This window comes from Myodes glareolus, chromosome 19, assembly GCF_982192425.1.
Source record: "Myodes glareolus chromosome 19, mMyoGla1.1, whole genome shotgun sequence".
Taxonomy (NCBI): Eukaryota; Metazoa; Chordata; class Mammalia; order Rodentia; family Cricetidae; genus Myodes; species Myodes glareolus.
In genome coordinates this window covers 5,316,526-5,331,709 of record NC_142044.1, presented here as the reverse complement: position 1 = coordinate 5,331,709, position 15,184 = coordinate 5,316,526, and positions in this window count along the sequence as shown.

Here is a 15,184-nt window from a genome sequence, read left to right as displayed (position 1 = left end):
CTGTGTCTAGGTGCTAAGAGGTGACTAAACACACCACCCCCCCCCCCACACACACACACCACACAGAGGCAGAAAAATGAGTGGTATTTCCTAATTGCAGAGGAAAACTAGACAGGCGAAGACATTTCTAGAGAGATCATGTTTCAGCCAGCTTGTCAAATGAAGTTCTCACTCAAGAAATCTTACAGCACATAGCTATATGCTGCTGGACTGGGCAGAAAATATTGAAGGACACATTCCTTGGCTTTTCTCCTGGTGGGACTGGTTTAACTATAGCTGAAGTGTTGGCAGCTATATTCAGCAAGAAAAACAGCAATTTGAGACATTCTCTAACTACCATGAGCTCTGGAGAAGCTGTATTTAAGGGAGAAAACCCAAATTACCTTGGATCTTATGCACGACTATTAGGTCTGCCTAGACCAATTTGCCCAGTATTTGGTCCCCTGCAAAAGCATTTTACAAAAGCCTGTCTCATGTTTTTCTGAACTTGATTTGCAGACATTCCATTTCTGGGGAGGATGGAAACTCTCATGTTGGGGAGCTGACTTCTCTGAGAAGGAAGCATTCTTTCTACTTGCTTCCTTGCTTCTGGTAAGGAGACATGTGGTGGTTCTAATGATAATGCACCCATGTTTGAAGGCTTGATCCCCAGCTTGGTCCCCCATGGTGGAACTGTGTGGGAAGGATTAGGAAGTGTGTCACTGGGGTGGGAGGAGGTGGCTCTGAGGTTTGAAAAGACTCATTCCATTGCTAGTATCTCCCTGCCTCCAAATATCAGATCAAGACGTGACCTCTCGGCTGTTCCTGCCACTATGCCTTTGATCCACCATCATGGACTCTAAGCCTCTGAAAATATAAGCCCAGTTAACGTTTCTCTTACAAGTTGTTTTGGTCACGGTGTTCTAAGCCGTGTAGTGTCACAATTGTATAACTGGTCTTTGTGGTTTAGCATATCTGGGATGGAATCCTGGCTCAGCCATGTGCTGATTCTAATTTGAGTCTCAATTTATAAAAACCTACAAAATCAAGACTATAATCATTCATACTTTTGGTGTGAGAATTTTATTGGAGAAGGCACGTAAGCCCTTTCACAATGCCTGCCATTTAGAGAGTGCCTGAACTTTCCACCAGGTGGAAACTGGGCTTTATGGACTGCACTTTCATTAGGTACAGCTTGCCGTCCTGAGAATACTCAACAGGGAGCTTGGACCCAGCTGCTGCTGCTCTTGGAGTCTTTACCACAACATGCTAGGAAAGAGGCAAAGTCAGCGTCCTCAGATCACCTTACATCGTAACAGGTCGTGGTTCGCGTTCACCCTGATGTCCCAGTATTCCTCCATCAGAACTAGATTGTGGGTGTCCTGTGGAAAGTCCACGGAAACAGAGACTCTGAGCTTACATATTGCTTTCTAATATAAGCTCTCCAAGAATGTGCCAAGTCCCTCTGACTTTGGTGATTGAGTATGACTTTTTGGAAAGTTGAGTTTAGGGGAAGTTGCTCTCCTCTGTCTGCATGCTGTGCCAGGATCTCATGTGGTCTCGCAGAGCACAGGGCTCACAGGAGCAGTGACTGAGAAGACACTAGGTACCATGATTTAGGCAAAGCACTAACCACCGGCAGCTGATTTCCCTCCGCTGCTTAAATAGTGCTCAGAGGTAGAAAAGAAGATCAGAGAAAGCTGGGGCAGGAGAGATGACGGCTCAGTCATTAAGGCCCCTTCCAGAGGACCTGGGTTCAGTTGTCAGGGTCACAACCATCTGTAATTCTAGGGTATCTGATGCCCTTCTCCGCAAGCAGCAGGAAAGCACATGGTGCGTAGATCTATATGCAGACAAAACACCCATACACATAAAATAAGGTAAATTAAAATCTAAAAAAAAAATTAAAATTGTTTGAAAAAATGATCAGAGAAAATTATTCAATTATTCACTTCTGCCTTCTAAATGCACAGGGATGTCTTTGAAAAAAAAAATGGAGTCCCAGCCAGGTGTGGTGGGACATAGTTTTTCAAGAGAGGGTTTTTCTGTGTTACAGTCCTAGCTGTCCTGGAACTAGCTCTTGTGGACCAGCCTGGCCTCAAACTCAGAGATCTGCCTGCCTCTGCCTCCCAAGTGCTGGGATTAAAGGCATGGGCCACCACCGCCTGGCAGTGGGACATATTTTCAATCTTAACATTTGGGAAGCAGAGGCAGGCAGATCTCTGAGTCTGAGGCCAGCCTGGTCTCTAAAGTGATTTCCAGGACAGCCAGCACCGTTACATAGAGAAATCCTATCAGGAAAGAAAGGGGGGCAGGGAGCTTTGGCAAATGATTGCACTAAAGATTACCTCCCAAACATAATGAATAAGGCTGTTGGTCCTGGGATTTTTGGTTTTGGCTTTAGTTTTAGCTGAATAGAAGAGCTCCCATTAGTGTTAACTAAATTTCCATGGGAAAAACACATGAACTTGTCTGGCTCCGGTAGAGGACCGTGTCCCTCTGGCCACGTTGTCACATATCAACAGCAGCCATTGGAGCTGAGCGCAGGCGAATCTTGCTATTGTTGGATGAATCAGAACCCAACATTCCTTTTATATTTACCCTTACATGTTATCTACAAAAATGTTACACATTTAATAATATAGTTGAGCAATGAAAACGCATTTAGTTTTCTTTTCCTGGTGTGAGAACCCTCTCATTCCTAGGTGTGTCTCACTAGCAGCATGAGCTGTGATCAGGCGCGCCTTGAACACAGTTACAAGGATGAATCTGTCTTGTGAAATTTCTAAGATTTCCTCTGGGAGATTCTTCTTTAAGCAACTGCCAATATGGAGGCCTCATCCACATTGTTTGTGTGAGAGATAAGTCTCCAGAGCGCAGTCTGTGAGCGCAGAGGAGACTGTGGGAGAGATGGCTAGGTTTGGCACAAACGTTACATTTCATAAGAAGTTAAGTCTCTATACTATATTAGAGCCGCACTACAAACACATCTGCAAACATTTCTGCATCTCTTATCATCTTGATAAGAAAGACATAAACGTAAACACGCAATGCAATGTGTCATGACTGAAACCTCTTAGGATGTCATAATAGTGTCATCAAAAAAACCAAAACCAGTGTTGGCAGTCAAAGAACAAGCAGTAAGAGACTTCTGCTACTGTACCAGGTTCAACAAACATTTGACATCATCCTGAACTTCCACGGCGTATGATAATTAGGTAAACTTTCTATAGCATATGGCTGTAACACCATGATAATGAATAGTAAGGCTATAATACATATTATAAGAATAAAAGAGACTGAAGTTGATTGCTAGTCAAAGGGACAAAGGATAATATAAAAAGGAAAAATAAACAGATAAAAGTACATCACAGATTTAAAGGTGAAAGAAGCACTTGGAGACAAATTTGACCAATTTTCCGCAATACCACTCTCCTCCCCTGAGACCAAAGTTCTGGAAATAATTATTTTGATGACTGAAGGGTCCAAAAATAAGAATATAAAAATGTAGATTTCAGAAATAGAAATGTAGAAATAAAGAAATATAAAGTTGTAAGCCTAGGAGAATGAGAATATGTAACACGAGGGCCGGCTTGTTGGGGTTTCTGTCCCGCCCAGTACCCCAACAAGCCAGCAAGTCCCAAGGAAAATCACACACAAGACTCCATAAGGTTATAAACTGATTGGCCCATTAGGTCAGGCTACTTATTAGTTCTTATAACTTATCTTAACCCATTATTCTGATCTATGTTAGCCATAATGGCTCCGTACCTTTCTCATTGTGACAGCTTACATGTTGCCTCTTCGGTGGTCTGTACAGGAGTGGCTGAGGGAGCTCTGCTTCCAGAATACTCCCAGTCTCTTTTCTCCACCCCTACTTCCTGTCTGGCTTTCCCGCCTATACTGCCTGCCTGGCCAATCAGCGTTTTATTAAAATACATGATTGACAGAATACAGATAATTCTCCCGCACCATTTCCCTCTTTTTTTTTTTTTTTAAACAAAGGCAAATACCCATAGTCCATTTGTTGGGAATGTGGGCGTAGTATTTCAGGCTACTTCCTGCTGGTTGGGGGTGCTGATAATCTTATGGGGACCTAAAGAAAATTTAGAGTTATAATCAAGTCCTGACTGAAGTATCCTGTGAGTCTTCATCATCTTAGGCAGCAGTCTTGAATCTGTTCTGGATATATAACTCAGACATCTGGGCCATCTGTTCCTGTCGGAGATTTCTCAGGTGGCCTCCCTTGGTCATACTGGATTTTTCTTAACTCAGAATGAATCCACAACCTCTCATTTTCTGTGGAAACAAAAGCAAAATCTCTTCTCCAAAGTAACAAACCTTTTGACTTTAGTTTTGAAGCCAAGGTATTTTCAAAATACCTATTTTGGGTTAGTTCAGCAGTATTTATAAACAACAGTCCTTTAGCAGCTGTTGCTCCTTCCTCAGCATTCAAACAATTCAAAGAGAGCATAATAGCATACAGTATCACGATTCTCTGTGTATTTTCCATCTTTATGCAGCTTTATTTTAACCTCTATTTTTTTTTTATTTCTACTTTTAACTTTTGGCTTTTTGAGATAGGTTCTCTGTATATATCTTTGTCCTGGAATAACTCTGTAGACCAGGCTGTCCTTGAACTCACAGAGATTCTTCTGTCTCTGCCTCCCCAGTGCTGGGCTCAAAGGTGTATGCTACCACACCTTGAACTCACAGAGATCTGTCTGTCTCTGTCTCCCAGGCATTGGGATTAAAGGCGTGTGCTACCACACCTTGAAGTCACAGAGGTCAATCTCTACCTCTGTCCCTTGAAGTTTCAGAGGTCAACGTACCTCTGCCTCCCAGGCATTGGGATTAAAGGTGTGTTCTACCACACCCAACTACTCTCTTTCTTCCCTTTTTACCCTAAGAACTTTAACCTTTAGCCTGTATATATTTTTAACACATAGTAAACCAGTTAGAGGTTTTTTTCGTCTTTGAACCTCTCTTTACTGTATCTCTCTCTCTTTTTTTTTTTTGACCACATGAGTCTAAAAACCATGGCTTTGACGGCTGGATCTAGGCCATTTCTTAGCTTTCCAGCTTCATGGCAGAGGTACTGCTGAAGCCATTTTTATTGCCACAACTCTGTGGCATTTCAAGGTCCCTGCTAGCAAGCAAGCTGCAGCATTCTGCTCACAGACCACACTCAGTCGGACTGCCTGCCTGAAAGAGTCAGAGATTGCCTTGGCAGGACAGCCCAGAAAGCCGGCATTTTAAAACAGCACAGCTTTTTTCCTGCTACTGCTGAAAACCCGAAAAGCATGCGTTCAGCTTTTCACCAACACCATTTAAGTGTTTCGTGGCAGGACCTCTTAATGAGCTGCAAGGTTTTGCAGCTAAAGCTGAGTCAGGAAGCCTCTCTTAGATGAGAGCACTTGCTTGCTTGCTCTAGCAAACAGAGCAGACCTGAGAAATTGCTGCTACCAAGAAAACGTGCTTTACTCTATTCTTTCCCAAGCTTTCTCATGCTTTATGTGGATTCAGTTATCCACGTTGGCGCCATTTGTAACACGAGGGCCGGCTTGTTGGGGTTTCTGTCCCGCCCAGTACCCCAACAAGCCAGCAAGTCCCAAGGAAAATCACACACAAGACTCCATAAGGTTATAAACTGATTGGCCCATTAGGTCAGGCTACTTATTAGTTCTTATAACTTATCTTAACCCATTATTCTGATCTATGTTAGCCATAATGGCTCCGTACCTTTCTCATTGTGACAGCTTACATGTTGCCTCTTCGGTGGTCTGTACAGGAGTGGCTGAGGGAGCTCTGCTTCCAGAATACTCCCAGTCTCTTTTCTCCACCCCTACTTCCTGTCTGGCTTTCCCGCCTATACTGCCTGCCTGGCCAATCAGCGTTTTATTAAAATACATGATTGACAGAATACAGATAATTCTCCCGCACCAAGAATAGACTGTTAAAAAACCAGGCAGTGGTGGCGCATGCCTTTATCCCAGCACTCGGGAGGCAGAGGCAGAGGTGGATCTCTGTGAGTTCGAGGCCAGCCTGGTCTACAAGAGCGAGTTCCAGGACAGCCTCCAAAGCTACAGAGAAACCCTATCTCAAAAACAACAACAACAAAAAGGATTAGCTACTCTGCTTTACAACCTATAGCTCTATTTATGAGGCCAAAGCATCTCTCTGCAAACTGAGAGCTAGCCTCTGGATATGAGCTGAGTCAGCTTTTAGGAAATAGATAAATGACCTCTGAGTTACACATTATCCTTGCTGTGTGAAACTGGCAACATCAAAGGGGGGTGCACAGGGTTTCAGTGAACACCACCTGGAAGTACCAAGGACGACAATAGATTAAGTATAAACACTAGTTTAACTGAAAAACTCTGTTAATGGAGACTGTAAAGTAAAGCAGTCTGTATCTGAGTTTTATCTCGAGATTCCAATCTGTATCTGAGTTTTACCTTGAGATTGTAAAAATTCCTTTGTTCAGACCTAATGCTTGATGCCCCTACTATTAATAAAAAACTGGGTTCAGAAACCACCCTTTGTCACAGCTTAACAAAATCCATCTCTGGCTGTGGTCTCAGCTAGCTGATAAGCTTTTTGTGCCCTATGGAGATTTTTTTATTTTTTATTTTTATTTTTTCCTGTTTTTCTGGTTTCTGGAATAAAATTTGTTCCTGGTTTATTAGACTTTGGTGGTCTGTTCCCATCTTTGCACGACCCCCTTGGACCCAACAATGATGATGGTAATGAGTGTTTATTGGGCATTCACCTGAGCCAGGCATTTGTTGAATAGTTTCATCTTTCTGTTTAGTTCCGACAATGGCTCTGTAAGCCTAGGAGAAAGGTTGACATTGTTTGTTTTTCCTTGGGTACCCACCATGTGACAGGAACTGGAATTCACTCTGTGACCTGGTCTCCAGCTTGTCCCCCTCACCCCTGCCACAACAGCCTCTCATGCCCTGGAATTGCAAGAAAGCAACAGCACGCACAGTTATATCACTACTGTTTTAATTGATGGCTTCCAGAAATAGAGAGTCGTGTCCCAGATTGCACAGGTAGTGAGTGACAGACGAGGGTAACTTCCTGAGTACTCTCGTCCACCGGTCACTTGCCTTAGTCAAATCCAGCTGTCTACATCTGGGGCATATCACAGGTGCTGAATCTGTGTAGTCCAGCCTGATGCCCATCAGCCATGCGTGACTGTTCCAGCTACACTAACTTAGAAAAAGATCAGAAAAAGGCACTGCACCACCCCCATGTGACTGGTGGCTACTGATCTACCTCACACAGTTTAAAAGACATTTGCATCTCTGTAGAAAGTTCTGCTGCAAAGAATGGAATTCTAGACCCAGAGATCATTTCCTGTCGGGAAACTTCCAGGTGACATCAGAGCACTTCAGGAGGTAAGAGGAGCCCTGTTCTTTCTCTGGCAACAGGAGACAGCGACAGACTAAGTGTCCTTTGGTGACTGAAGGGTGACCGAGCCACAGCTGCTGGTGGGCAGTGGATGGCAGCAACAAAGAGAAACAGAGATGAATGCCCATGGGCCTGTTGTTCTCTAGCCTTAGGGAGTCAGCAGATTCCCAGTTACTAATCCCGAATATCTCACTGTCCTGATTCTGTGTGTGTGTGTGTGTGTGTGTGTATGTGTGTGTGTGTGTGTGTGTGCCTTCTAGCCCTTCCAGAAGCATTGTAGCTATTCTTCTTGGTTAAGTCTCTATTTGAAACACCTGGAGTTTTCTGCCTAGAGGATTCTGAATTTTTAGCCATGGAAATGAAAAGAGCTCAGGTTTGACAAAGCAACGCGGTTATCATTACCGAGAGCGAGGACTAAACAAAGACAAGGCCTTGGGAAGGGAAGTTATAACTCTTTTATTTGGTAAACGTTCATTATTTACAGAATTTAAAAACGTTTAGAGGTCTGAAGCCATTGGATTTTACTCTCATCAGGAATAGTTGTCTGTTGTAACAGTTACCTTTATGTTGATGAAGCACCTGACCAGCTCAACTCAAGGAGAGAAGGGTTTCTCGGCCTCACAGTTTGAGGGTCAATCCTTTGTGGCGAGGAAGACATGAGCCCAAAGCAGCTGGCCACGCCGCATCCAGGTGACAAAACAATCTGTGAGCCTGGAACTCAGTTGACTTTCTCCTTATTCAGTCTGAGACCCCAGCCCAGGGAATGACATCGCCCACATTTATGCCGAAATCCCCACCTAAATTAGCCTAATCCAGAAACCCCCTCACAGATATGCTCAAGGCTGGTCTCCTAGGTAGTTTCAGATCAGGTTGGGAATGATATTAACCTTACAGCTATTTACTTACAGTCAGGTTTCATGTGAAATTGTCCTAGGAATGCAAGCACAATTAATTGGGCTAGTTCGTGCTTAATCAGCTAGTCTTAGCATTGAGAAAAACCAACTGAAGCAAATTCTTCTTAATGCTTTCCAAGTTAGCACTGTTCTCTGTCAAAGTTAGCAGTGTTCTTTGTCAAAGTTAGCACTGTTCTCAGTCAAAGTTAGCACTGTTCACCATGGTTAAAGGGACGAGAACACAGAGGGTGGGAAAAGCCTGGATTATGATCGTTCCTATTATTTGCTTGATATTTGATCATTGACTCCCCAACTTATTCATTCTTCTTCCATCAGCTGCCGAGCTGGGAGAGGCAAAGGAAAGGAGAGCAAGGAAGGTTCCAGACTGAGAGAGGAAGGAGCTCAGTCAAAGTCAGGTTTTCCTCCTACAGTTAGCTTTTCAACCGCAGGTACTTAAAAGCTAACACACGGTATACAGGACACAAGACAATGGAGAAACAGCCACTCTGGGAGAATCTGTCTGGTGATGGGAGCGATGGCTCAGCAGTTAGGAGAACTCACTGCTCTTGCGGAGGTCCTGGGCTTGGTTGCTGGTGGCTGTTAAGAGGACTGTGTGGGTGCTGCATCAACTTGACACAAACTGAGTCATCTGAGAGGAGGGAACCTCTGCTGAGAAAATGCCTCCTTAAGGCCAGGCTTTGGGGAAGCCTGTAGGGCATTTTCTTAATTAGAGATTGATAGGGGAGGGCCCAGTCCACTGTGGGTAGAGCCATCCCTGGGTTGGTGGTCCCAGGTTCTGCAAGAAAGCCGGCGAGCAAGCCAGGGAAAGCAAGCCAATAAGCAGCTCCCCTCCATGGCCTCTGCATCAGCTCCTGCCTCCAGGATCCTGTTCTGTTTAAGTTACTGTCCTGACTTCCTTCAATGATGAACAGCGATATGGAAGTGGAAGCCATATAAACCCTTTTCTCCCCAAGTTGCTTTTGGTCATGGTGTTCCATCGAAGCAATAGGAACCCTAATGAAGGCGGATGGGCTGCTCAGTCTCTCTTTTGGAGGCTCCATCTGTAGGCGGGAAGCTGCTTGTTCATTTCCCGGCTGCCCAGACTCCCGAAATACTCACACAGAAACTATATTATTTGCAATACTGTTTGGCCAATAGCTTAAGCGTATTTCTGGCTAACTCTTATATCCTAAACTAACCCATTTCTATTAATCTGTGTATCGCCACATGGCTGTGACTTACCTAGTAAAGTTCGGTTCAGCATCTGTCTCCGGCAGGGCTACATGGCTTCTCCTGTCTCTGCCTTCTTTCTCTCTATATATCTCTTCCAGTTTGGCTCTATTCTGTTAAGCCATTGGCCGAAAACAGCTTCTTTATTCATTAACCAATAAAAGCAACACATATACAGAAGGGCTTCCACACCATTCATCCTTGCTCTTGATTTATTGCCGGAGTAGATGCTTTTGGTTCCATCCTATTTATTGCAAGCACCCAGGGTTTGATGAAAGATTCCTTCAGGCCCAAGCATTAGGCAGTTATAGGAAAGCAAGAAAACTCACGTCCTGGAATCAGCTCTAATGACAAACAGTAAATGTGGAGTGGGGACCCCCAGCTTCCTTTTTCCTCCAGTGTTTGCTGGCAGCTTCTATCCATTTTCAAGAAATCCCCAAAGCCTGGCGGTGGTAGTGCACTGGGGAAGCAGATGCAGGGGGATCTCCGAGTCCAAGAGCAAATTCTGAAACAGCCGGAGCTGTTACACAGAGAAACCCTGTCTTGAAAGACAAAACGAAACAGAACTTCCCATGATCTGAGTCCTTAGTTTCTCAGGGGAAAGAACCTGATGATTGTCCTCTGTGGTGGCTGATTTATAAATAATATTCTGATATAACATCTAAAGGGGGAAATATAAAATTGAATATATAATATATATATATATATACCCAAGCAAGAGAAATATGAAAAGGAATATAGCAAATTTTAATTGTGGTTATTTCTTGGTGTTGGGATTTAAAGTGAAATAATTCTTCCTTACAATTGTCCTTATTTTTCAATATAAATCTGTGCTACTTTTTAAAAAAATTATTCATTTGTTTGTTTATTTAGTGTACATGTATGTGTGCCTCTGGGTATGTGTGTGCATGTGCGTGTGTGTGCATGAGTTCACACTCGGGAGCTTCTGTGCATGTTATGGAACACATACGGGGCTCAGAGGGCAATTTAGGGGAAGTCAGTTCTTCAACTATACCAGGATTGAACTCAAGATGTCCGACTTGGTGGCTTGCCTTTGTCCACTGGGCCATCTCAATGGCCCTGTGTCTTTAAGGTCAGAACAAACCATCTTAAGAGGCTTGTAAGTCTGATGACTGTAATGCTTTTATTGTCTCTAAGTTCATGCTGTCAATCTAAACCAGAAGCACTCAGGTACCGTCCTCAGCTGCCACAGTTGGGAACTTCTTCGACTCCATGTTCTCAGCCCCTCCCTGCACCTTTGGAATGAGAAAGCTGGAATGGGACGCAGCAACCTATATTTTAAGAAGCCCTTCAGGCGATTTGGAAGCATACTTAAAGTCTGGGAACCCCTGGTAACTTTCACACACCTGTAAATCCACGGCAACATTCCATAGATTGGATCCACAAATTTCAGTCACATAAAATGCAAGATTGCGCTGTTGCAGGATTAATAAACCAACTGGGGTGGATCTTCTAAGCCATGAGACAGCTCATCTCACTGACCTGATTCATCAGCGGGGATAGCAGGTCTAGGTTTTAGGATCGTTAAATTTGTTTTCAGGGAATTCACATTTTATGTTGAAATTTATGGTCCAATGGAGAGACAGATGACTACCCCGATTTGACTACCCAGCAATCGTCAGGGCCATGTGACACAGAGCTATTTCACAGGATTGAGGAGAGCTTGGCTTTCTCGAACCCTGCCTCTACTTGCTGGTGGCTGCATTCTCTCAAATGAATCTTTTCTTAGTAATTCTCTCTTCCCCTGTCTGGTAGATTTCAGTACTTTTTGGAGAAGTACCACCCTCTCTGAGTTTAAGAAGTCCCGACCTTAGTTCCCCTCTGGAGTTTTTATTTATTCCGCTGTGCTAACTACATTTAGGAGATCTACTGGCGTTCAAGCTCTGACGGGCTGCTTAGCTGGTCACACCTCCTCACACGCCTCCTCACACGCCTCCTCACACACCTCCTCACACACCTCCTCACACACCTCCTCACACACCTCCTCACATGCCTGCTGCTTGGCACAGGGCTCTGACAGACAACTCAAAATCCTCTTTGAATGAATGAATGAATGAGTGAGTGAGTGAATGAATGAGCGAGTGAGCAAACACTGTAGTTCACGAAGCCCCAAATGTTTACACGGCAGAATCGAATCTGAGAAGCACATCCCAGGAACATTGCCCACGTGAAGTTCAGTGTTCAGAGAATGAATATAGTAGAGTGTATCGTTCTTCTCGTCATGCGGTTCATCCTTGCTTCATCAGTTTTTCAGGAACTTCCAGCAGATGGCACCAATAAATACTGCCTTGGGACTGAATTGGAAACTGGCTGGTGATTTTTTTTCAACATGAACTTAAATGTCGAACTGAATAAGCCTTCCTTAGTTCAGCTAATAATAATGACTGGCATTTATTGTCACTTTCCCATTTATTAAGGGCTTTTAAATCCCTCCCTCAATTCTGCCTCAGATTCTGTCAGCTCTAAGAAGCTTTTATGCACTTTGGACCTCTGCTGACATGCCATGTGGTCACAACAGCAGTATAATTTATGTTAATGACAATATTTTTTATATCAGTAATAACACCGGTCTTTCAAAGACCAAATTCTCCGGATAATTTAGGCATGATCCTTCGTGTAAAGACAGAGCAGAGCACTGATAATTTCATTAACCCTTTCTTCACTCTTATTAAACGGTCCTGATTCTCCCTGTTTGAACGTTGCTCTGTAGACACAGAGCTGTTACACAGGCACAGCATCCTCTGATCTTGGAGCAATCTGAAGATGTGGCCCGATACAGGTTATGCTAAGGAGAAAGTTGTTCTCCTCTTCCGTCCCACTCCTCCCGCTGCTCCTCGACCTCGTCACTGCCTTCTTCCGGGTAGTTGGCTCGAGGCTCACTCTTTTTCTTTTAAGTTGCATGGATAGGTGTTTCACCTGCACGTATGTATGTGTGACACCCGTGTGCTGGTGCCAGCAGGGGCCAGGAGAAGGCATCAGATCCCCTAAACTGGAATTAAAGATATTGGTGAGCCACCATGTGGGTGCTAGGAATTGAACCTGGGTCTTCTGGAAGAGCAGCAGATGCTCTTAACCCCTGAGCCTTTGCTCCAGTCCTTAGGACTGCTCTTTAATAACACTTCCAGACACATTTCTTGGTCTGGACTGAATTTGGAAATTGCAGCAGATAGGTCTGGTTCATGTAGGGAAGTCTTGAGTGCCTGAAACTGAGTTCAATAACAGAAATTGATCGGGTTTCAGGGCTAGAATTGGGGCTTGCCGGGAGACTTCATGTGCCTCACTAGGTTAGACAGTAAACAAAAAGTCTCAACGGAAGACTGTCTTATAGCAATGGTCAGGTTGCTATAAGACAAGGCATCAAGAGTTCAACAGATCTACATGAGGTTACGTGGTGAAGGAGGGCATAACCACGGGAGGTGCCGAAGAGTCAGTGTGTGGCGTGAGGGTACGTATTACCTTTGGGAAGCTGTGTGCCACCTGTTTGGAAACTGGTCATAATGAAAAAAAGCATATCAAAATAAATGGTTCGTAAGGAAGATAAGTTGGCCCTTAAAGGACTGGATGACTGGAAACATGTATGTCTATGTGTGGTGAGACCTCCTGAAAAGAGTTCATCCTCAAAAGCTTGGTAGTCCCTGTGATCCTTTGGAGGCGCTGACTATAAATTCATGGGGGCATCCAGAAAGCCTTGAACTTGATCAAGGCACTAAAGCAATATGCTGGATGTTGTATTGTTCGCTGTGCTGAGAATCCGGACCACAGCCTCTGTATGCTAGGCAGTCACTCGGCTACTAAGCAACAGACAGCCTCAGTCCTTAAGCAACCAGCCTTGGTGGTTCCCGAAACCCTGTGTTCTGTTTAGTGAACACAATCATAATCCAATGGAACTTGTCATAGTCTTAGGAATCATTTTTAGTAACTTGGGATTTAAACATTATGTAAGTTGGAGGGGCAGAGACTTCAAAGTGACTTGTGAATAAATGCAAACATTAAACTTGCCGTGGTCTGGGAACGTAGCTCAGATGGCAGAGGACTTGGTGAGAACTGGGCTTGGTAGACATTCATAGAACTCTTCCACTGTGGGTAAGACAGCCTAAGCCCAACCGTCAGAAAACCAGGGAAACATTCTCACAGACTTCCCGCCAGGTTGACTAGTGATGAGGCCGTTGTGAAGAGAGTTCGAAAACTCCTTACGGTTGATTCAAGCAAACGAACGTCCTGAGGTAACAGTGCAAGGAGCAACACCAAACACCTGAGTTAGAGCCACAAACGCTAACCAGGAAAGGAGGTAAATTTGGCGATAAGGTTTATGGCTCTAACAGGCAGTATGTTTTGAGGTGATATTTAATGAAACCCTGCATTCTGTTTTACCTGAAGGACTCTTCTAAGTCATTTGCACTAGGAGTTCTGTATTCCACAGTTCATCATGGAGTAGACAGATGCCGCCTTGTGTGGAGAAGCGCCGGTATGCTGCCTACTTATCAGGAGCGCCTTGACCTCATTGGAAGGGCTGTGCCTAGTTCTTCTTAACACCCACACTGAATTAAAGCCTCCAGCCTGGAGCCTTGGGTTCCATTGGAGACTAAGATGCAGACAGTATGTTATCTACAGACAGCATCTTTGGGGATGCTGACCAAGACTTCTTGTTGTAAAGAGACTTCTCAACTCTTCCTTGTGTAAGCTTTTTCTACCGACAGGATCGCACGAGTGAACACATTCCATGCATTTCTATTGGAGACAGACAGGAATGTAGAGATGCGCAATTCTGTGTTCAAACGCGTTTTTCTTATTCCCAACACATGGGGGCTTGGTATAAAAATCCTTCCAATAAATACACGGTATTTTTGCATGGCAAGTGTAGCCAGAGGAAACTAGATGTGAAAACTGCCAAGTGTAACATTTTAATCTCTGGTATAAGCCTTATGGATGAGAAATTCGCTCCAGACAAGAACACAAATTTTGAGGAGAAAGTAGAAGGCTTGTGCGGATTTCTTGGTTTTACGAGACTGAGACTGTTTGGCAGGGGACACATGGCCCATGCCACCGTGCACACGTGGAGGCCAAAGGTGAGTTTACACCAAAGGGACAGTGGCAGTTGTTACAGTCCAGCACAGAATGTTGCCACCGTGCACACGTGGAGGTCAAAGGCGAGTTTACACCAAAGGGACAGTGGCAATTGTTACAGTCCAGCACAGGATGTTGACGCTGGGTTTTGTTTTTAATTAACAAATAATTACACATTTATGGCACCTAAAAAATTAGGAGACATAAGTGGCCCACCGCAAGCTAATTTGATTAGGGACTAACACTAGTTCCTTACACATGCGAATCCAATTTCACAAGACTAATTGTTAAGCTAACAGCAGAAGCTGTACTGCAATTCCTTTTATCATTTATTAAAAAATAAAACCCAGGGATAAATATCAGGTAGTAAACCCAAGAGATCCACAGGATGACGAAAACGAGATCCTGCCCCTCTACACTTCCTGGATCGAAAAGGCTGGGTAACCCCTCAGCTCCTCTTCCTCCTCCATGTGTCCTTCTAGTTCCCTTTGAGTCCACCAGGAAACTCTTTGGTCCGTCCTGAAGCTGAATGTGGACTCAGCCCTCTGAACCGAGGTCCGAGACTATTGGTGATCTTG